Raw genomic sequence first — 25,542 nt, forward strand, 5'->3', positions numbered from 1 at the left:
CAAAGTTGAAACCTAATCCAATCAAACCCCTTCCATCTTCCTTATGAGACTCACGACAGAAACCTTTAAAACCATCCATCTTCACGGCATACTAAAAAAAATAAAGGAAACACCAAATCAAACTCAAAACTACTCTTACCGCAGGTGAGTAGCAACTTACCTTGCTTCTTAGACTCACAGCCGAACGAGAAGGCTCCTAGGGTTTCGGAGAAGCTCGCGATTTCGGCGTTCCCTTCGTGTCCGCGCGTCCTCCTTGACAAGGTGCTCACGAATCCATGGAAGTTCCTCAGAATCAAGCCTTGGCTGGCAGCCGGAGAAGAACCCTAGTTTCTTCATTGCTTTCGGCCAGGGAGAAAACACCGCACGAGAGAGGGGAGAGGAAGAAATTAGGTCACAGAAGAAATCAAGCCCTAAGTTCCTCTCTTTATAACTCAAGTATTCTGTTACAAATCATTGCTTAAATAAAAGTCACTCCTTCCTTAATCAGCACCGCCCGCTTGGGCACTTGGCTATCGCATTTCGCTTAAGACTCGGGTTGGGTCAGAGGTCGCGGGTTCGAATCTCGGCCGAATCCCATTTATACCTATTTATTTTCTGTTTAACTACTACTACTACTTAAAATATTTCCATTCCTTCTTTAATCAGCACGGCCCTGCTGGGTTCCTGGTCAGCCAAATCAACTTAAAGCTTTGCTTAACTGGAGGTCTCCGGTTCGAACCTCGGCTTAACCTCTTTATTTTTTTCAACTTCTTTCTTTTGGTAAAAATACCAAATGGACTCCAAAAATTACCTAAAAATACTCTAAAAATTCCTAAAAATTTCTAGAATATTTCTAAAGCATTTCTAAATATTTTTAACCGCTATTAGAACTCACAATGAGAAAATTTGGGTTGTTACAATTATAGCGTTTGGTAAACCTTTTTCATATAACTGTTCTAAGCAGAAATAAACCTAGTCCAAAGTATTGAGTTTGGTTAATCAAGTTAGTTGTATTATTTTTCTACATGCTCCCCCTGAGTCATAACTTAGATAAGGTCTATCTAAGTAATGGATTTGACTCTTAGGGACCAAGTATAGATTTGGTTCAATTTGTTTGATTAACAATTTTGTTTGAACCCATGCTTGGACTTGCTTTCCATTATTTTGACTGATTAAGGATAAGTATGATTTGTTTATTTGTTTGGGTCTGTAACCGAGTCCTGATTTGTTGTACACGGCTCGTTGTGATCCAAGTACCATATTTAGACACTTGGATCCCATTTCGAACCTTTCCAACGTTTTCTTGAGTCGCTCGACTTGACCTTTCAAATCGGAATTTTCTTCCTCAAGCTTTTCAACTTGAGTTGAAGTTCCGATTTGAACTTGGTTAGTCGAGTCACTCAAGTTAACTTGTTGCTTAAGGTGGTCCATTTCCTTAAGTAACAAGTGATTTTGTTTTTCAGATTTTGATAATTTTTTAAACAAACATTTAACTACTTTAAGTAAATTAGACTTGGAATAAATTGTTACCATATTTGGATCTTCTGATCCGTTGCTTTCGTCGGACTCGATGTCGATCTCGGATTCATATTCTTCATCGGACTCGGACCCAGAATCTTTGTTTCTTGTCATAAATGCAAGATGACTCGAGTGCTTCGTTTGCTCCATGTCAGATTCGTCGGAAGAAGTTTCGTCCCATGTTGCATGGAGAGCCTTCTTTCGTCTTGTTGATTTGGGTCTTTCTTCTTTCTGATTTGGGCATTCATTTTTGAAATGCCCTTCTTGTTGCATCCATAGACTTTTGATTTGTTTTCGATATGGTTCGGTGGGGTCTTCTTGGTGCTTCTTCTAAACTTCTTCTCAGTCAACAACCTTTGGACCATGTTGACTAATTCTTCTTCGTTCGTTGAGTTCGAGTCTGGTTCGCTTTCTGACTCGACCTTCATTTTTTATTTTGTTTCCTTGCTTGAACCTGCATACAACGCTACACCTTTCTCGACATGGCTTGTGTTAGACTGTTCGTGTAATTCCAATTCACAAAATAACTCGTCTAACTTAACAATTGAAAGATCTTTGGAAACTTTGTATGCATCTACAATCGATGCCCACAAAGAATTCCTCGGAAAGGCGTTCAGAGCGTACCTTATCGTGTCGCGGTTTTCAAGGTTGTGTTTGATTAGGTGGAGGCCGTTGAGTATGTCCTTCAGACGAGCGTGTAGTTGCGAGGCTGTCTCTCCAGGAAACATTTTTATATTAAATAAATTGTTTAAAAGTAAATCCCTTTTGTTTACCTTCGAGTCATCGGTTCCTTCGTGTAGTTTGACAAGTGAGTCCCATAATTCTTTGGCGTTGTCGTAGGGGCCGACTCGGTTCAACTCCTCCATTTTGAGCCCACACTGAATGGTGTTGATTGCCTTATAATTCAGTTGAGCCTTCTTGATCATTTGAGGAGTCCATTCTTCTGGTTCTAGAGTTGTTCCGTCTTTCGTTGGTAGAGTGTAACCTTTTAGGATTGTGAACCAGAGTTCGATGTCGGACTTCAAGTAGCACTCCATTCTATTTTTCCAATAACTAAAGTTTTCTCCTTTGAACCGTGGAGGCCTTATGGTGCTGTAACCTTCTTGATAAGAATTCGACATCCTTGCAAGATAAGAATTAAGAGAAAAATATTTCCAAGACTTTCGTCTTGGGATTAATAGTGCTTGAGAAGAAAAATAAAATAAATAAAAAAATGTTTCTAAAAGAAAAGAGAAAAGTTTTAAAAAATTGCTTTGAAAATCGGTTAAGAAATTTCATAACTAACCGGCTCTGATACCAATTGATAGATCGAGTAGTTGCGATAGAGGGGGGATGAATATCGCTTTTTAAAACTCTTCTTTTCGTATTTTAAAAATCAAAGTTAAGTAGCGGAAATTAAACAAAGAGACACGTTCTTTTACTTCGTTCGGAGCCTAGCTCGACTCCTACTCGAAGGCCCGCAGTACTTGGCCGCACTGATGGGCAAATCACTATAACTCTTCTCTCCGAAATCCTCGGAGAGAAGTAGATCGTACAAGTACAAATAGAATAAGATAGTAACAATCCTACTATCTTATTGAAATTAAGTGCAATATGAAAATATACCGACAATTATGTATAGGTTGAAGCTCGGTCGGCACTTCCGGATGGAGTAGATTTGCGGAGTCGAAGACTTGTAGCATAATCTGTACGCAAAGAGAAGACTTGAAGATGATCAGAAAATTCTCTACTGGCCTCTGTCTTCGAGCATGCTTTTATAGGTGTACTGGAGGTTCGGTCGACCGATCCCACTTTTCGATCGACCGAACCCGCTCCCTTCCTTCCTGGCTGAAGTTCGAAGCTGGCTCAATCTTTTGCATTTACTGGTCTTTAATGGTTCAGTCGACCGATCAAGCCTTTCGGTCGACCGAACAGCTTCCTTCCCTGTTCGTCGTGATTTTGCCGAGATCATCATTTAATGCAAAATAAATGCTGATTGGATCGGTCGACCGAACCTGGGGATTGGTCGACCGATCTGCTTATTTCCTTTGTTGCTAATCGGTGCTGATGATCTGTCCTGTGCTGAGTCACTATGGTTCGGTCGACCGATATTATGGTTCGATCGACCAATCAGGCTATGATCTGACTTGGACTCAGTTCTGATCTGATCTGATTTCTGTGCTGATTCTGCTTGGTTCGGTCGACCGATCCTACTATTCGGTCGAACGATCATCTCAAATATGCAAAATAGTGTTAAACAATATTCCTACAAAATAAAGGTTAGCACAGTAATATAATGCATGAGTAATATAGATAGTAGAACTGTCTGGATCTCAACTTGGAAACCTTCCCGGTTTCTTCAGTTGGATCAGCGACCTAAGGTTGTTCCCTTCGGGAACCCGACCTCACTGTCGCTCCTCCAGTTTTTTTACCTCAACCTACTTGCCAAACTTAGATCCTCTAGATCTAGTTTGGACTTTTCACTCAACCTTGATCGGCTCCCTAGGACTTTTCCTTTAATCTTCGGTCCTCCAGACCTCTCGATCACACCGCTAAGTATCTGGTCCCCTCGACTCACTTGGACTTGCACCTGGGTTCCACGATCTGCTAAGATTTCTCCTGCCTAGCCTCCAACTAGGTCTTTCCCGGTTAAGTAAACATTCTGCACACTCAGTCAACTTGTTAGATCGCAACAAGACTTAACTTGAACCTTTGACAACATCAAAACTTAGGTTTGATTTTGGTGCAACTTGCACCAACACCCTCGTGGAGTTCGATCATCTTCTCCCATAGCTCTTTTACGCTGGAGAATGGTCCAACTTTGTTGAGCTCTTCTTTGGTCAGGCCACATTGGAGGGTGCAGGTAGCTCTGGCATCGGCTTCCACTTTCTTGATTAGTGATGGTTCCCATTTTTCGCAGGGTGTAGTCTTGCCATCTTTGTCAGTTGGAAGTTGCAGTCTAGTCTTGACGATCATCCATGTCTCAAACTGGATTTTAAGGAATGTTTCCATTCATCCCTTCCAATACCTGAAGTCTTCTCCGGTGAAGAGCGAGGGACTAACGGTGCTGAATCCCTCTTGTTGGGCCATTGATAGTATGTAAAATAAAAGAAAAACAGAAATATCCTAAGACTAGGTCTTGGATTAGCAGTGCCGAAAATAAAATTAAGATTACGAGCTTGAGTGGTGTTGCACCAACTTCGAGCTAAAACCGATTCGAAAATAATAATTAGAAGGTAGCTATTAAGCTAGATTCTAATTGACTCTGTAAAATCGAAAACACCATGAAAAAGTTTGCGTGATTGGTGGTTGCACTAGATCAACGCGACCCCGCTCTGATACCAATTGTTGGATCGAAAGCGCTAGAGGGGGGGGGGGGTGAATAGCGCTCGTGGCTATTTTGTTTGTTTCGTATTCGGAAATCGTTCGAGAGTAATGCAGCAGAAATAAAGGAAAAAACCAAACATAAAAAAGACCCAAAGTGTTTTTACTTAGTTCGGAGCCTTGGGCGACTCCTACTCCAAGGCCCTCGCTCGTTGAACGATTACTTTGGGAAATTCACTATTAAATTGCAATAGTACAAATATGAATTAAGTACAATAGAATTAAGTAATACTAACAACAAAGAAATGAAAGTTGAAGCTCCGGGTCGTTGGGATGATGTTGTAGCAATTCAGGATCATCTCATTAGCAGCTTGTAGCGTTAGGATTGCTTGGGAGTTGTTGTTTTGAGCTACTGTCTCGACCGCCTTTTTATACTGTGCTGGAGGCACCTCCAAGCCTGTCCAAGGTGCCTCTAGGCCGTTGAGTCGCACGGGTGGATCAGCGCAAACCTGGTCGCTCCATATCAGGTTTAAGGCGCCTTCAAGCCTCCTCAAGGCGCCTTCAAGCCTTGGTCCAAGGCGCCTCCAGCTTCATCCGAGGCGCCTCCAGCTCCTCTGGACAGCTGGCTTCGGCTTGCACCCGAGGTGCCTCCAAGCCCCATGGAGGCGCCTCAGACACTATTCATTCGAGGCCGAAGTTGCTTCTTTGTTCCTGCAAAATGTGTTAGTCCCAAACACATACCCTGCAAAACAAAGTTAGCACAGAAATGATATAACAAATGATAGTTGACAGTCATCGGACTATCTGGGTCTGACTTCGGACTTCCGACCGGAAACCCTAGTTCGACCCAACGCCTACTGTTCCCTCTACGGGGAGCGCGCCCTCACCTACTCCACTAAGGAGATTTACCTGTTGCCAGTGCGATCCTCTAGATCGACTGGACTTTTGCTCAGCGTTCGAAGCTTCCGGAATTTCTGCTGGACTTTCGCTTCCCGGCCCATCCAGTCTTCCACCTGGTTCGCGACACCAGGACTTTCCACCTAGGGTAACCACTCCCAGGACTTTTGCCTAAAGCTCTCGACCCGCCAAGACTTTTCGCATAGGGTTACCACCCCCTATGACCTAGGGTTACCACCCCCTATGGTTTTCCACCTGCCTAACCACATCTAGGACTTTTGCCTAAGTACCACTTAGGACTTTCCTGCAAGCTCCATGAACTTGTTAGATCACAAGATGACTTAACTTTGAACCCTTTGCCATTATCAAAACTTGGGTTCGATCGTCTGATGCTTCCCGCACCAACACAAGGGATGCTAAGAAATAATACCTCCTTTCTCCTCTTCTTCTTCAAGCAAAATCCGGCCACCAAAGGAACTCCAAGAGATTGATGCCGCCGGCCACCAAAGAAGAAGATAAGGAGAATAGGAAGGGCCGACCACCAGGAATAAGAGAGGAGGAATAGAAGATGTCTTCTCTTTTTAATTTCATGAGGCACACCCTCCCTCTCTTTTATAATCCTTAGTCTTTCCAAATAAGGAAAGTTTTAAACATAATTAAAACTTCCTTATTTTCCTTGCCAATGACTAAAAAGGAAAGTTTTAAAACAAAAATTAAAACTTCCTTTTCTTCTTGTCATGGTCGGCCATCCCTATTGATCATGAAATTAATACTTCCTTATTTGTTTCTGGTAAGGAAAATTTTAAAATAAAAATGTCTCTATTAAATCCCTTCATGGTTGGTTATAAAAGGAAAATTTTAGAAATTAATATCTTTTTTTTAAACATGTGGATGATTAAAAAAAGGGAAGTTTTATAAAAAAAATTAAAATCTCTTCCTTTTAAACTATAAATAAGGAAATATTAAAAACCTTTCTCTTAATCCTTTGTAGAAAGCTATAAAAGGAAATATTTAAAATTTTTAAAACTTTCTTTTAAAATCATGGCTCCCACAATAGGAAAGATTTCAAAATTTAAAACTCCCTCTTAATTTCAATGTGGCTGACCACCCTTGCTTAGGCTCCAACCTAGGCTGGCCACAACATACCTCCCATCTTGGTTTGGTTTGGCCGGCCCTAGCTTGGTCTCCAAGCTAGGCTTGGCCGACCACTTCAAGATGGGTAAGAAGTTGGGCTTTAGGTGGATATAAGACTTTATAAATAAGAGGCTACAATAGGGACCTAGAGGAGGAATTGGTTTTGGTCTCCTGATGAGCTTGAGCTTCCTGTGTTCGCCCCGAACACCCAACTCGAGTTCATTAATAATAACTCATACCACTAAAGAGTTATTATAGCACTACCGCTCCAATCCCATATTACAATAGGGGCTCCTTCTTATCATGAGTGCGTTAGTCTCCCTGTGTTTAAGATATCGAATGCCCACTAATTAAATGAGTTACTGACACTTCACTTAATTAATATCTATGTCCAAGAGTAGTACCGCTCAACCTTATTGTCATGTCGGATAAAGTCCACCTGCAGAATTTACATAACAATCCTTATGAGCTCTTCAAGGGGATATTATCAACCTAGATTACTAGGACACAGTTTCATTCATTAATCAACAACACACCATCTAAATAATATCATTTCTCAACTTATCGGGTCTATTGATTTAAGGAACTAAATCACACCCTTTGATAAATTAAAGAAATAAATATTAAGTATACGTGCTTATTATTATATCATGATTACGAGTACATACTTCTATAATAATAGAGGTCTTATTCTTTTTAACAGTTAGTATAAAAAAACAACCTCAAATGGTACTGCTCAATACACTCAAAGTGTACTAGTGTAATTTTATAGTTAAGATAAACTAATACCAAATTACACTACAACTATTCCAATGGTTTGTCCCATTCCATCTTGGTTGTGAGCAACTATTTATAATTTATAAGGAACTGATAACATGATCTTCTGTGTGACACCACACACCATGTTATCTTCAATATAAATTAAATGAACAACTACACTTAGCATATAAATGTAGACATTTGACCTATGTAATTCTTATTTCAAAATAAATGTTTATACAAAAGATAGATTTTTAGTATACACTCTAACAATTCCAACTTATCAGCTTCTCCCTTTAGCACATATGTTGGACTACCCTAAATCTGAATGTGTTTCAAACTATGCTTACACCCATTCCATAATTCTGTGGGAGTAGAGGGTGCTGACTTAGAAGGTACTGATGTGCGTAAATATTATGATCATTTACGCATGTTTTAGCGGACATTCACGTACATTGTGCATATGTATTTGTTGCATGATTGCCTCTTTAATCTTGTATTCATTATATTTGCTCTTTTGTTCGGATGTCTGCTCTTTTTTTAGTTTCGTGTTCACAGGGAAAACTTTTGAAGTGAAAACGACGATTATCGACGCACCGGAACAAGCCAAAGAACAAGGTCGTGCGATCTCACACGGCCGTGTGACCAGACCGAAGAGGAGAAGTGCACAGCTGTGCAACCCTGCACGGCCGTGCAGCCGAGACCGAGGCAGATCAACACACGACCGTGCAACCCTGCACTGTCGTGCCACCCCTTGACCGAGACCAAGAAGTGCCCTGTAACACCCGCCCTTCCATGGACACTCTAACTACCCTAGAGGGGCAGGGTTACTTACATTCACCTAACATACTAATGTATATGAACTCATGGCAGCGGAAGACATACTTAAAAATTTTATCATATGCATTTGATTGTCTTAAACATGGCATGTGAATCATAACTTATTACATTTTACCATATCATAATTATTCTAACTTGAGCAAAATATCATAAGAGCATAACATACTAGCTCAAACTATAATCATAAGCATAGGGTCCAAACTTAGTTCACATGCACAATTTAACCAAATATAGATTTAAACTTAATTTGATCTATCCACCATGCCACTTCCACACACATCATCATTGCCCTTCCTGCTGCTCCCCTTAATTCATCCATTCCTTACCTTTTATCTACAGTACAAGGAACATAAAACTATAAGTCCAAAGGCTTAATGAGCTCCTTTCCTACTCATAAAACATAAAGCACATAACACAACATAGCATGTGAAACATAGCATAGCATAACATAGCATGGGGAATCATAACATAGAACATATCTTATCATATAAGAAACATAACATGTCATAACATAGCATGAAGGAAACATAACGTAAACATATCATCTCATATAAGAAGTATAACATAGCATAGCATAGCATGTGTGCGCATATCATGAAACATATCATATCATGTAAGCACATATCATGAGACATATCATATCCTGTAAGCATGTATCATAACTCATACCTGTTCATAATAGTGCATAAACAATAATTTATAAAATATGTGCATGTAGATGCAAGATGTATATATATATATATATTTTTAAAACATGTATCATGGAATGCACATATGCATCATGTCTCTTTTAAAACATATCATATACATACTTGAACATAATATCATCATGAGGGCCCGGCTTGTACCACATACATACATAAATGCGCACAATCCCTAGGAAAGGGTAGCTAGTCCCGAACCTACTAGGGATCCAGGTTCGTTCATAGTCCGTCAACCTAGGGGCGTACTAAGGAGCTCATCCCTTTTTACGAGGCCCGTTTCATAGACCATCGACCTCGGGGCGCTTATGGAGCCCACCCTTGGTACAAGCCATATAAAATAAAATATCATGTCATACATATCATGTCATCATGCATATCATATCTTATCATACATGTCATAATTTCTTGTCATATCATGAAAAGAGCTCTTGATCCCATCTTAAGGGAAGCATCTCTTTGCCATACCATGAAGAGTGCTCTTGATCCTAACTTAAGGGAAGCAACCCTTAGGCTTTTCTTCTTACATAAGCCTTTCATACATATATCATGAAACATAACATGTTCATATCATAACATAAAACATAACATGTGATCTTCATAACATCGAGCATGGCATATCATATCATGAAGCATAGCATATCATATCATGAGCATAGCATATCATATCATGAGCATAGCATAACATATCATGGAACATAGCTTATCTCATAACATAAGACATAACATATTATATCATGAGCATAGCATATGATATCATGAGCATAGCATATCATATCATGGAACATAGCTTATCTCATAACATGTAACGCCCACCCTTCTTACCCAACCAAAGGTGGCGCTACGTTCTTATACTACTTACGTACATGCTTTAGTTATAACAGCGGAAGAATAAAAACTTTAAAGAATTTAATTTATTAAGCATAATATCACATATTCTGATTTGTTCAAATGTGCATATGTTGATTCTATAACTAATCATATTAATTTGTCCGGATCGTTCTTTGCCGAGCCACCACCACACACATCACTATCTGCTCCTCCTGTTGCTCCTCTAGCTCATCCAGCTTCTTTATCTGCGGTACAAGGAAAGTAAGCTATGAGCACTCATGGCTCAGTAAGTTCCTTTCCTACTCACTAAAACCGAATTCATATCATTGCATATCAATATCATGCGAGGTATCATAAGCATACGACATACAAGGGTATCATATTCATAGTCATATCATAATATCACGTGACATAATATCTAATCATCAGATAATTCAAGCACATATGTAGGCAATGCATCATGAATTTGAAAACTTATACTTATAAGTACTTGAAATTCATATCATCATTAGAGGGGATCCCGGTTTGTACCACATACATACGCGCACTTCTTAAGTAGGTCCAAGGTAGCAAGTCTTGAACCCTACCATACATACATACTAGGTCCGAGTCTTACTCCATCGACCTAGGGCATTCAGAAGCCCATTTCTGACGAGGCCCGAGTCTTATTCCATCGACCCCGGGGCGTTTACGGAGCCCACCCTTGGTACAAACCATACAAAAATAATTTATCATGCATAACTATCATATCATATCCCTAACAATCTTTCATGCATTTTATTTTTCATTTCTTTTCATTATGTATAGCATTTCCTATGCTATCACATATCATGACATTTACATAACATAAATTTCATTCTTTTCTCATTATGTATAGCATTTCTTATGCTAACACATATCATGGCATATACATAACATAAATTTCATTCTTTTCTCATTATGTATAGCATTTCCTATGCTATCACATATCATGACATATACATAACATAAATTTCATTCTTTTCTCATTATGTATAGCATTTCCTATGCTATCACATATCATGGCATATACATAGCATAAATTTCATTCTTTCTCATTATGTATAACACTTCCTAGGTTCCTTTCCCTTTTTTTTTTCTTTTATTTTCAATTATCTTCTAAACAAGAAAACAAATACATGATCCTTAACATTTCATAGGGAGAACCTCGTACTAGTTGGGTAAAACAATAATTTCCCTAGCCTCTTAAAAATATTTTTGGCCGAAATTCTAGGGTTAAGTACTCCTTTGATCAAGCATCATATAGGTGTAAAAACATGAAGAAGATCCCTTTTCTATGGCATAGAAAATCTATCATGTAGTGTAGACTTAGTTACACCTCACTAGATTTCGAAAGCTCTTCTTAACCGAATTTTCTCAAACTTGTTTCTAGGTTTTAAAATCCTCATAAAATCTGAAAAATATATAAAAAGCCTTGTACCACAGGTGAGGGGAAGCTTACCTTCTTCGCTTAAGTTTCCTAGAGTTGAGAACTTGCTTGGACCTTTCTTCCTTGCTTGCTTTGCTCGGCACCAATGGAGGAGAGGAGTGGCTAGGTCTTTTGGTGGAGAGGAGGAGGAAGAAGAGGCTTCTCTTTCCTCTTGTGTTGCTCGGCAACAACAAGAGAGAAAGAGGGAGAGAGTGAAGAGGAAGAAGAGGTTCTTCCTCTTGTGTTGCTCGGCAACAAGAAGAAGAAGAGAGAGGGAGAGGTGAGTCTCGGCACAAAAGGGAGGAGAGGAGGAGAATGAGTGGGGGATGAAGTTGAAGTCACCCTCCATGCCTATTTATACTAAAATGAGGGGAGGAAACTTGACTTGATCCATCCTCCCTATTCATTTCTCCCCTTAAATGACAAGAATATTCTAGAGAAATGCCTTTTGAGTTCTCTCTTTTCTTTCCCTTAATTTCTCTCTTTTCTCTCCTTTAATTAAAATTCCTATCTCTCCTCTTACAATATCCTCTCCTATCCCACTTGGTTAACACATACATGCATCCACAAGAGAACCAAGGATCAAAACTTGTTTATGTATATTTTTATTTCTTTTTACTTCCTTTTCCTTTTAAGTAGAAAGAATCCTTTCTTATTCTTAACTACTTAATCCTTTCTCTCCTTATCAATAATTCTCCTATCCCCTTTGGTATCCTATACATGTTCCTTACAAGAGATCCAAGGTTCAATCTCTCTTCTAACATTTTATTTTCTTTTGTACATAATAATTCGTATATTACTATATTATGCATTATGCATAAATATTTCATACATATATATATATATTATCTCATATTTCTTCCTTTTGTCCATATTAATTCCATACATTTTAAATCATGCATAGATGATTTATACTCTCAACTTTATTTTTCTTTCATAAAGTTTTAATCATCTAAATCCATCTTAATATTTAACTTAGAATATTTACACATTCTTTTCATTCGTACTCTCATTATCCTTACTTTCTTATCTAGGCTTTCTAGGGGTGTTACATAACATAAGGCATAACATATCATATCATGAACATAGTATATCATATCATGAGCATAGCATATCATATCATGAGCATAGCATATCATATCATGGAACATAGCTTGTCTCATAACATAAGGCATAACATATCATATCATGAAGCATGGAACTTAAACTAATCACATATCAAAGACCATACATCATGAGAAAACATAAGCATGCATAGTTGGGTTCAAAACTTTTCCCCAATCCTATTCTTTCAACCTTGGCCAAAACCTTACTAGCATGGATTCTAAACATTGGCCACCATACAAAGCATGAAACTTAAACCAACTCTAGATAATTAGTCATACATCATAAAGAAGCATAAACAAGCATGGTTAAATTTCAAGACCTTGCTCTAAGCCCATATACTTGCTTGGCCGAACCTTAAGGTGAGGTTCTAAGCATTCATTTGTACAATATGTAGCATGGAAACGTATCTAATCTTATACACAAGATCACACAACATGTAGAGCCATAACCAAGCATAATTAGGTTAGAAAACTTAACTCTAAGCTTACATTCTACCTTGGCCGAAACCTACAATTAGGGTTTCCATTCTTTTAGTGCAACATGTGAAATAATGGCTTAACCGAGCTACATACAAGGTATCATACTTCATGAATGAACACAAACAAGCATGTTTAGGTTCTAAATTTTTAGCCCTAGGCCTCTTTTACTCTCTTTGCCGAAACTTGCAACTAGCATTTTCATATTTTTCATACAACATAAAGCATAAAAATCTAAGCTACCAATACACAAGGGTTCATGCATCATGAAGGAGAATAACCAAGCATGTTATCATTTAAAAAAATCTTACTCCAAACTTCATTTCTATTCTTGGCCGAAACATGTGACTAGGATTTCCATATTTTTCATACAACATGAAACATAAAAATCTAGGCTACCAATACACAAGGGTTCATACATCATGAAGGAGCATAAACAACATGTTATCATTAATAAAACTTTGCCCTAAATTGCATTCCTAACCTTGGCCGAAACTTGAAAGTAACTTTCTCCAAACTTTATACAACATGGAGCATGGAAAACCTAAGCTATCCACATATAAGAAAGTTTAACAAGTTTAGGAACATAAACAATAAGTTTCCTTTTTAAAGCCTTGCCCTAAACCCTATAACTCATCTTGGCCGAAACTTTAGGTTAGGGTTCTTAAACTTTTTTTCAATATCATAGGGAGTAATAAGCTTAGCCAACAACATATAAAAGATCTTATATCATGAAGAAAACATAGGCAAGCTTGTTACCAGTAACACCCCGCCCCTTCCTGCTTAAGCTGACGGGGGTTACTTATCTTTTCTTCTTAAACAGCGGAAGTCTTATCTATAGCATATATATATATATATTTTTTTTCTTTAAACCTTTCTTTTATTTTTTTTTAAACACATCATCATCAACTACCTATCATATGAGTCACATAACATGCTTAACATAAACTTAGACCATGATACTAAAGAGCATGATGAAGTGTCATAGAGTTATAAAGGAAACAACATGAACATAATTCTTATTAATTAAAAGCAGGTTTTCCTCTTTAGCCAAGTCACTACTACACACGTCCTTCTTGCCCCCTCCTGCTGCTCCCTTAGTACATCCATTCTTTGCCCTTATCTGTGGTACAAGGAAAGTAAGCTGTGAGCACTCAAGGCTCAATAAGATCCTTTCCTACTCACAAAAACCGTATAGCATAAATAAAACTTCAATGCATAAAGCGTAAAGACAACTCATCATATCATGTATAGAAGCATCATATCATAACATAATCATATGGTATCATGGCATATCCTCATAAAGTCAAAAAGTGCATTCTAGCATAACATGATCATGATCATAACCTATCAAAACATAATCATAAGGTTCATCCTAACATAACATAACATAATCATAGGCATCATGGTATATCGTAACATAATCATAATGTGTTATGCAAGATGACTTTCAAAAACATGATTCATGCAATAGTATATGCAACATGTCCTTTGAAAACTTATTTCATACATACTTAAACATAATCATAACATGGTTAGGGCCTCGGCTTGTACCACATACATAAATGCGCGCGTCCTATGTAGGTCCAAGGTAGCAAGTCTTGCACCCTACAAGGCATACATACTAGGCCCGTTTCTTAGTCCATCGACCTAGGGGCACTTAGGAGCACATCCCTAACGAGCCCCGTTTCTTAGTCCATCGACCCCGGGGCGCTTATGGAGCCCACCCTTGGTACAAGCCATATAAAGTAAAGTAGCATGTCATACATATCATGGTTCTTATCATTTCTTGCACATCGTATTTCTTATCATATCATACCATATAGAATTTTGGGCACACAGCTCATCATAATGGTATGTAAAATTTGGGCACATAGCACATCATAAATACATGCATAGTTTGGGCACACAGCTCATCATAAATAGCATATAAACTTGGGCACACAGCTCGTCACATATATCATGTATAAATTGGGCACACAGCTCATTATAATATAACACACAACATAGCATAAGAGTTTCCATCATGTATAGATCATAAGTGTGCATAATTAAACATAGAAGCATAGCAATCTCATAAACATGGCATATAAGGTACATGGGAAACATAATTAGATCTCAAACCCTAATGTCTTATAGTGGCCGAAACCTATAAATTAGGTTTTAGGTAAAAACTCCCTACCCACATGTGAACCCTAAACAAGTATTACTCCATACACCATAAGAAAACATCATGAGCATGTTTAGGTAGAGTTCTAGGTCTCTTAAGCTTACAACTTATCATGGCCGAATCTTATCAAGCATACATTGGGTTAAAAATTATCCTTCAAGCTTGTGAACCCTAAACAACTTCCATAGCAAACATTTCAAGGAAATAACATGAGCATAGTTGAGTTAGGTTCTAAGTTTCCTAGGCCCTTAAGCATGATATGGCCGAAACTTGTAGGACTTAAAGCTAGGGTTCATGTGTCCTAAAAGCATGAGAACCTTAAACAACTTTCATAGCAAATAATTCAAGGAATAACATGAGCATAGTTGAGTTAGGTTCTAAGTTTCCTAGGCCCTTAAACATGATGTGGCCGAAACTTGTAGGACTTAAAACTAGGGTTCAAGTGTCCTAAAAGCATGAGAACCTTAAACAACTTTTATAGCAAATAATTCAAGGAATAACATGAGCATAGTTGAGTTAAGTTCTATGTTACGCCCCAGAGGAGTCCCTGTCCGAGAAAATTTCGGCAGCATCTTCCCTGTACGGTGGACAATCTGAAACTTTTCTACATCCTCACATACCTCAGCCACAGGCGGCTGGAATAATAAAAACAATAAAAATATAACCACACATTCCACGCAGTTTATATAACAAGTAAACAGAAAGATAATACCCTGACTCGAAATCAACCCTACTCCACTACACTCGTAAAGCTCAAATCCGATGAACTCACCTCTTCTGCCGTTTAGGCAGGCATGTAGTAGAATAAATCTAAATCCAAATCCATCGACATAATAAAATCCATACAATGTCCATAAGTAAAATAATCCAAAGCATAACAAGTTCAAAACAGTCTAGAATAGAAAAGAAACCAAAAGAAAACCAATCATATCCTCGAGGTCTGCAGGGACCAGCAATTGGAAATCTCTCCTGACAGCATCAACCTGAAAATATCAACAATGGAGGCGGGGTGAGTCCAACACTCAGCAGGTACAACTGATATACAAAGTAAGGAAATAACACCTAGCACTAATCATGCGTACAGTCTCCTGATGTAATAAAGGTAAATGCAAACTGAAGTAAACAGGAGAATACTGTACTAACCAGGACCTGGGTATAAAGACAAGCAGTCCGAGAGATATGGAAATCCTGTATGCATGTCAAACATAGGTATCCAAACAATATGCAGCATATAAATGCAGCAAACACAAACACAAGCAATAAATGCATCATGCATATGATGCCAATGATGCGTCCTGGTCACCCCTGACGCCAGTCGATCATCTCACACAATAGTGAGGCCGAGTGGGTAGGGTTGTGACAACCGTGCACTCTGTCGTCACTACTCCTGATGAGTGACCGAGTGGACGGGATGCTGTCGGAGTACACCTATCCTCCTACCCCAAATCATAAATGGGGGAGCGCAATGCTCTCATCTCCCGGTACACAATGACGGGGAGGAATCCCTGCCGGATAACACGTTGTGTCACACTACCCATGAGCGGACCAACGGTGCCTAACAGAGTCTCTGCTGCAGCACACTCTGCCTGAATCGACCACTAACCCATGAGTGGTGGTGTGTGCAGATCCATGTAACTGGCGATGTGCTCAACAATAATGGAGCGGACTATCGCACAGCATGCAATCATGCAAATGGTGCATAACACTAACCACAAAATATCCTGACCTAATCCATATATATATAAAAGTGCACCATAGGTCAACGAATCAAATCAAATCAAAGGTACACAGAATGTATAAAACCTAGGTCCTGAACATGGTGAAACATGGTATATCACTACCCCTACAAGCATGTATAAACAGGTAAAGTATACATGAGATGCAAACCAATCAATCAATCAAGCATATATCAAGTTTTGGGTAGTGATTAACCGAAAAAAAATAAGAAACATAATTAATGCAATTTGTTAAATTCACTACTATGTATATCAAATGACATAAGTCAAAAGTACCCGCCTCCGATAAAAGAAAGGTCCAATCCGGTAATCAAGATACTCGTCGAGATACCGTCCCGAATCAAAGTCCTGTGTCGAACATATAGATATATTTTATTTAGCTACAATTCAAATGAATTTAAATAGCTTAATAAAATCCACGAACTAAATCAGGGAAAACCCTAATTAACATAACTAATTGCCTACCCAAAATTAAATCTAACCATTGACTAAGGTTAATGGTCTTAACCCTAATCGTTCCATTAGATTCATTTAAAACGAACTCAATCTACAACAAGGATCCGCCATCAATGTATCATCCTATAACCAAATTAGGTACGTATCAATTCATACATAAAACACATTTTCACCTCAAATCACAGCTGGAGAAGATTCGCTGTTGCAGCACAGTAGACGAAGTTGCTGCCAATAATCCTATCCGGAGCGAGGTGGAACCGTTGCCTAGCAAGTCAGCCCTTTCAAATCAGCACCTAGACAAATCAAACGTCTAATTCATAGTGTGTACATGCTCAACCATGCAAGACCAAATCAAGGCTCACCTTGGGGGTCTGATCACCTTACTCACTGTCTGCACTTCACAGCAACCCGAGGCTGAGATCCAGCGCTGGAAGGGTAGTGTAGCACAAAGGGAAACAGGGGCACAGAGAAGAAGAAGTCGACGTCGGCACCACTTCAAGAAGTAGGCAGTGGCTAGGGCTGAGGAATGCAAAGCTGTGGCCATCGGAGAGAGATGGTGGTCGTGGGTTTCCGGCTAGGGCACGCGGCTGGACGAGGGCAGAGGGTGTCGGAGGAGAGGAAATCAGCGTCAGGGCTGGTTACACTGTGGTGGTCGATGCTGGGGCACCAGAGGTGTGGCGTCGCTGGAGGGGAGAGGGGTCGGGGCTGCTCCGTGCGGCGCCGATCTAGGGCATCGGCTCGCGAGGGAAGAAGAAGAGGGAATGGTCGGCGATGCTGCTAGGGCTAGGGAAGAAAGGATCGGGGAGAGCGGCTGTCGGCAGAGGGAGAGTGGAGAAGAAGAATAGACGGCGCCGGTTAGGGCGGTGGTCGGAGGAGACGGCGCGCGGAGAAAAGAATCGGGCACGCACAGTATGGGGAGGAAAAGAAAATAAATAAGAAAAAGAGAAAAGAAATAAATAAATAAATCTTTTCCTCACTTAAATGATTAGCCTAAACAGGCTTTCCCGGAACCCAAATTTTATCCCCGTTAACTCGTCCATACGAGCTCCAAAAAATTCCCGAAAAATTTCCAAAAATTCCGGAAAATTCTCTTATTAATATTCGCCTATTTTCAATATTTTACATTCTAAGTTTCCTAGGCCCTTAAAAATGATGTGGACGAAACTTGTAGGACTTTAAACTAGGGTTCAAGTGTCCTAAAAGCATGAGAACCTTAAACAACTTTCATAGCAAATAATTCAAGGAATAACATGAGCATAGTTGAGTTAGGTTCTAAGTTTCCTAGGCTCTTAAACATGATGTGGCCGAAACTTGTAGGACTTAAAACTAGGGTTCAAGTGTCCTAAAAGCATGAGAACCTTAAACAACTTTCATAGCAAATAATTCAAGGAATAACATGAGCATAGTTGAGTTAGGTTCTAAGTTTCCTAGGCCCTTAACATGATGTGGCCGAAACTTGTAGGACTTAAAACTAGGGTTCAAGTGTCCTAAAAGCATGAGAACCTTAAACAACTTTCATAGCAAATAATTCAAGGAATAACATGAGCATAGTTGAGTTAGGTTCTAAGTTTCCTAGGCCCTTAAACATGATGTGGCCGAAACTTGTAGGACTTAAAACTAGGGTTCAAGTGTCCTAAAAGCATGAGAACCTTAAACAACTTTCATAGCAAATAATTCAAGGAATAACATGAGCATAGTTGAGTTAGGTTCTAAGTTTCCTAGGCCCTTAAACATGATGTGGCGAAACTTGTAGGACTTAAAACTAGGGTTCAAGTGTCCTAAAAGCATGAGAACCTTAAACAACTTTCATAGCAAATAATTCAAGGAATAACATGAGCATAGTTGAGTTAGGTTCTAAGTTTCCTAGGCCCTTAAACATGATGTGGCGAAACTTGTAGGACTTAAAACTAGGGTTCAAGTGTCCTAAAAGCATGAGAACCTTAAACAACTTTCATAGCAAATAATTCAAGGAATAACATGAGCATAGTTGAGTTAGGTTCTAAGTTTCCTAGGCCCTTAAACATGATGTGGCCGAAACTTGTAGGACTTAAAACTAGGGTTCAAGTGTCCTAAAAGCATGAGAACCTTAAACAACTTTCATAGCAAATAATTCAAGGAATAACATGAGCATAGTTGAGTTAGGTTCTAAGTTTCCTAGGCCCTTAAACATGATGTGGCCGAAACTTGTAGGACTTAAAACTAGGGTTCAAGTGTCCTAAAAGCATGAGAACCTTAAACAACTTTCATAGCAAATAATTCAAGGAATAACATAAGCATAGTTGAGTTAGGTTCTAAGTTTCCTAGGCCCTTAAACATGATGTGGCCGAAACTTGTAGGACTTAAAACTAGGGTTCAAGTGTCCTAAAAGCATGAGAACCTTAAACAACTTTCATAGAAAATAATTCAAGGAATAACATGAGCATAGTTGAGTTAGGTTCTATGTTTCCTAGGCCCTTAAACATGATGTGGCCGAAACTTGTAGGACTTAAAACTAGGGTTCAAGTGTCCTAAAAGCATGAGAACCTTAAACAACTTTCATAGCAAATAATTCAAGGAATAACATGAACATAGTTGAGTTAGGTTCTAAGTTTCCTAGGCCCTAAATCATGATATGGCCGAAACTTATCAGCATATAACCAAATTTCCATGCAACAAATAAACCTAAAAAACATTAAGTTAGTTTCATATCATTTCATCAAGAAGGTCATGAGTATCTTAGACTTGTTTTAAACTCTCCTAGGGTTTCAAATCTAAACATGGCCGAACCTTCATAGACATGAAATAGAGTTCAACTTAACATACAATCATGGGCATATCATATCATAATAGCTTCATATCTTATCTTAGGGAAAACATGGCATGCTTAGTTTTAAGTTAAAGCTCTCCTAGGCCCTTCGTTCTATCATGGCCGAATATTCATGAGCTTGAGATGAAGTTCCAATCCACATAACAAGTAGGAGAAAATGTTAACAATACCATTATCATAGGGCATCTATCATAAGAACAACGGAGCATGTTTTAGTTTGAGGCTTAAACTTACCTAATCCTTTTATTCTTGCTTGGCCGAAAATCTAGGACCATGGATCTAAGTTCTACTAAACATTCTAGCATAGAAACATGGGATAAATCCCTACCATAAAATACATGTTTCAAGAAACATATCGAGCATGTCAAAAATTTAGATCTTTACATTTCCTAGGTCCTTCCTTTGATCTTATCTTGATTTAAATTCTTCATGAGGTTTTCTTAGATTTTTTTTTTTCTTTTTTTATGTAACCGAATCTTCATAGAACAAACAAGAGCTATTGTACCACAGGTGAGGGAAACTTACTTCCTTTTGCTTGTGGTTTTCCTTAGAGAGAAAAGTATTCTAGGTGCCAAGGAAGGAGGAAACTTCTTCTTCTTGTACCTCCTTTTGTTTCCTTTGCTTGGAAGGGCTAGAACTTGAAGGTTTCTTCTCGGAAATTAGCTTCCTTGGAGAAGAACTTAACTTAGCTATTGGAATGAGGAGAGGGAAGGGTTTCTTGGTTCGGTGAAGAGTGAAGAAGGGAGAAGGAGGAAGAAGAAAAAGAATTTAATCCCTTGTTTTTCTTCTCTAAACCTATTTATCCCTTTGCCAAATGAAACATGTCTTCATTCATTCCCTCAACTCCTCTTTTCCCCCACTCCTTTAATTCCCATGGAAATAGAGAGAGGGAGGGAAGTAGACAATTCTTCTTTTGCTTGCTCCTTTTCTTAACCGAGAGGGAAAAGAAGGTAAGCAACTTGGTTTTCCCTTGCTCTTTTTTTTTTTAGTTTTCTTTTCTCCTTTAATTAAAATTTTCATTCCTTTCTATCCAAATATTTCTCCTTATCCTAGTGGTTATCATTCATCAATTTATCTCCATCATTTGTGGGAGGTTCAAGGTTCAATCCTTGACCTCACCTCTTCTTATTCTATTTTTTTTTTATTTTCCCTTTTCCTCTTATTCTTTTCATTTCTATGCTCTAAGGAAAAATAATATTCATATACATATCCTATAATTTTGTGGGTGTTACATTACCAAACAAAACTTGGATCCAAACCTTACTTTTTGATCTTGGCCGAAACTTTAAAAGTGAGGTTCTAGACTTTTTTTTTTCCAACATGAAGCATAGCTTGTAAACTTGTTAACCTAAATGACCACAAATCTAACTTGGCCGAAACTTGAAAAGGAAATCTCTACGATTTCAATAACGTTTACGTACGAAGAAAATCGAAAACTACTTGTACTGCAGTGAGGGGATACTCACATCCTCGCTTGATTTTCTTATGGAAGAGACCTTGCTTGTGGAGCCTTCCTAGAGAGGAGCTTCTTGCTTGGGCTTGGCAATGGTGAGGGGGAAGAAGCTCTTGGTCACGGTGAGGAGGAGGAGAAAGGAAGCAAAATGAAGATTTTCCTTCATTTTCTCCTTTCATTCCAAATGAGAAGAGGAAGGAAAAATGAGTTTTTCCTTCTCTTTTCCTTTACTTCTCCCTTAATAAAAAGAGGAAGCAAGAGTCCTCTTTTCTTTTGAGAGGAAGGAGGCAACTCTAACTTCTCCTTCTAAATGAAAGAAACTCTTTTCTTACTCTTAACTATATTGTCACTTCTCTTTCTAACAATATCTTCTCTTGGTCTATTGGTTAACACATACATGTATCTAGTAAGAGATCCAAGGTTCAAACCTAGGTCATCTCTTTTTGGTTCTATTTTTATTTTTGCAAATTTACACATAAGGCCTAATTTAAACCATGGTAAAAATAAATAATCTTGCTAGATATCCTAGGGGTGTTACATGCCCGGTCGTGCATCCTTGCACGACCGTGCGGTAGGGACCGAGGCCAGACACCACACGATCGTGCCAATTGGCACGGGCGTGCAATGCCACCAGAGAAGAGAATGAAGACGTTCGTGCCACCTTGGCACGACCGTGTCGCCGCAGCCGAACCCTAGTCTATATAAGGGTTTTAACCCTTTGTCTCGAGGGGGGAGCACGGAGAAGTGAGTCGTCAGTTGGAGAAACATCTTGAAGCCATCCCATGCCATCTTGGACCTCCGTCCAGCGATCTTCCACCACCGTATCGACTCCAGAAGCAGAGGATTGGATCCGAAGGCCACTCCTCGTCATTGGATAAGCATATTCTTTCTTTCTTTCTTTCTCCGTGTCTAAAGATTGTATGTTTATCTACCATATGTCTTTGGATATCTCTCTGACACTTATGGAGTAGATCCTTTATTCTAGGACTAGGGAGTAGTTGTGGTTCGGTTTGATGTAAAACTCGTATTATGCTTATACTTGTTGGATGATCTTTTATGCTTTGTCTCAATTGCATGTTGCTTGATTGTGTGGAACTTGTTAACCTCGTAGTGGGATTATCCCTAGATCGTACACCCGAGGGGCCCTAGTGATAGGGGTAACCCGTTCACAGACATCTAGGATACTTTCTTGAAAGGAGAGGCAAATTCCCCTCAAGGAAGCGAGAGACCAAACTTAGCTCTTAACCACTATTCTCGACTTACCAATTAGAGTCGTGTCGTCAAGATTTGCCGAGGTGCCCTAGTGATAGGGGTAAACCGTAACAGGCCTTCTTAGGGTCCTTCTTTATTCTAGCATTTAAGAATAGCTACTTTAGCTTCTGGCAATTGCATGTTAAAGGACAACGAGTGTAGGATAAAACGTGACACATCAATACCACCACAACGAAACTGACCTCCTAGAGCTCCTCATAACCAAGTGAACACTTCGACTTACCAGCTCTCGATTCTTCTTCCTGACCTTTCTTCCCTAGATTATCCACAACCATTGGTAGTCTAGCTAACTTTTAGTGAACAATTGATAGTGCTTATATCCAGTCCCTGTGGGATCGATATTTTTATTACTGACGACGAGTCCGTGCACTTATGGAATCGTAACAAGTTTTTGGCGCCGTTGCCGTGGACTGTGTCTATAACATTAGCAAACTTATATTGGATTAGACTAGGCTTTCTTTTCTTTCCTTAATTTTCCGCATTCATTTTATTTATTTATTTATTTTTATTTCGCTATCATATTTCGTACCTTATTGTTGCATGCGTAGAGCTAACCTTTCAGGATAGCTACTACCCTTCGATCCAGAGATTGACAGGACCTTTTTGAGGAGAAGAAATCTACAGAAGGCATTCCAAGCAGCACAAGAATCCTCAGAAATGGCCGACAAACTGCTGAAAGATTACGCGACACCATATGCACGAGAGGTTCGGTCCAGCATCACCCGATCGCCCATTGAGGCCAACAACTTTGAAATCATGCCTGCAGTAATCCACATGGTCCAGTAAAATCAATTCGGAGGAGGACCACATGAGGACCTAAACCACCACCTAGAGCTGTTCTATGAAATCTGTGGCACTATGAAGGTGAATGGGTCCCTCCAAAATCAGTCAGACTACTTCTCTTCAGGTTTTCCCTGAAAGACAGAGTCAAGCAGTGGTTGAACTCCCTTCCAGCGAATAGCATATCATCCTAGGAGTAGTGTGAGCAGAAGTTTCTAGATAAATTCTAACCACCTAGCAAAACTGCTCACATGAGGAACCTGATTGCCAGCTTTAAATAGATCAACTTTAATCATTATTTGAAGCTTGGGACAGATTCAAGAGTATTCTAAGACAGTGCCCCCATCATGGCCTTGAAAAATGGTTGGTTCTGAACACCTTCTACAATGGGATAAACTATTACACGAAGGTATCTCTTGATTCTACAGCAGGAGGAGCACTGATGAACAAAAGCCTCGATAAAGCTGAAGAGATCATAGAGAGTGTGGCGTAGAACCACAATCAATGGGCATATGAAAGATCCAGTGGCTCTTTTACGGGGAATCTAATTAAAGCGTCAGGGAAATTCGACATAGATGCAGTTACACTCATGTCTGCAAAACTGGATGCTCTGACCAAGAAATTTGACGCTATGGGAGGCAACACAGCTAATGCAATAGGATGCGTCTGCGACACCTATGGGAGTAGGATCACGCTCAAGACACCTGCCCCTTTAATTTGGGTCGATACAGGCACAGATGAACCAACTTGAGTAGTGTGATGCAATAACCAGCTACAATCAAAGGCAGAATAATCCGTACTCTAGTATACAACCCTGGATGGAGGAATCTGTTGGTTATACCTAGGAAAACGTACCGGTTCCAATGTACAAAAATTTTTGTACAAGTGTCGAACCTTTCCTTAAATAACCTGTTGTGTTCTTTATAAGTTAAATTAGGAATCGCAGACGGAACTTAACATCATTGATTCCAAATTTAACTTATCTGCTCTTAATGGTTTAGATTTGAATCGCAAGCGGAACTTAACACTATTGATTCAAATCTACCTAAATTATTAATTCCATAAATATTAATTTCTAAAATTGGCTTCCAGGACTGCATGGCGAGTCACATGACCTTCTTGGATATGGGAGCAACCACCACCGCCTAGGCAAAGCCTTTTAAGGAAAGCTAATATTTATTTCCTTAAATAACTTTAGGTTAACCAAAAAGAACAATCGAATCACAAGTTCGAAAAAGAAGAAAACACAAACTCGAAAAATTATTTCGAAAAACTAGATCTAATTGCCTCTTGTATTTAGAATTCTTACAAAGAGAAAAACTAGCATGATACGGAAAACAATTGCTAATTATAACTTCTCTTTGTATGCTAATGACCTTGAGATCTTCTGCCGTATTCCTCGCCTCGCCTTGGACGTCGTGTGGGCGACGATCCTCCAAGATGAACACCACCCAAAAGCTTCATCCTTCTTCTTCTAAAATCCGGCCACCACCACCACCAAGGAGAAGAGAGCAAAGGGAGAGGAAGAAGGGAGAGGGCCGGCCACCAAGAGATCACCCAAGCAAAAGAATAAGAGTTGTGTCTTATGAAGCCCCCTCACCCCTTCTTTTATATTACTTGCCCAAGGCAAATAAGAAAAAACCTTTTACAAAAAATAAAATCATCCAAGAGTTTTTCCTTTTTCCTTTTCTTTCCTCTTGATTGAATCAATCACCAATCAATGGTTATGATCAATCCTATTTGGTTTAGGATTGAATTTAGTTTACTCCTATTGGTCGACCCTTGCTTGGGCACCAAACAAGGTGGCCGGACACAATTAAAAGGAAAGGAAAAATAATTTTTAAAAATTTTATAAGAAGAAATCCTCTTATAAAATT

The 25,542-nt window shown here is 39.1% G+C and overlaps 1 non-coding gene across 1 annotated transcript; it reads right to left on the minus strand.

Annotated features, from left to right (window-relative positions):
• Positions 1–23,914: 23,914 nt before the first annotated feature.
• Positions 23,915–24,019, minus strand: LOC122030721. Its single transcript, XR_006125572.1, has one exon. It is a non-coding gene; the product is annotated as a small nucleolar RNA R71 (small nucleolar RNA).
• Positions 24,020–25,542: the final 1,523 nt, after the last annotated feature.

This window comes from Zingiber officinale, chromosome 10B, assembly GCF_018446385.1.
Source record: "Zingiber officinale cultivar Zhangliang chromosome 10B, Zo_v1.1, whole genome shotgun sequence".
Lineage (NCBI taxonomy): Eukaryota > Viridiplantae > Streptophyta > Magnoliopsida > Zingiberales > Zingiberaceae > Zingiber > Zingiber officinale.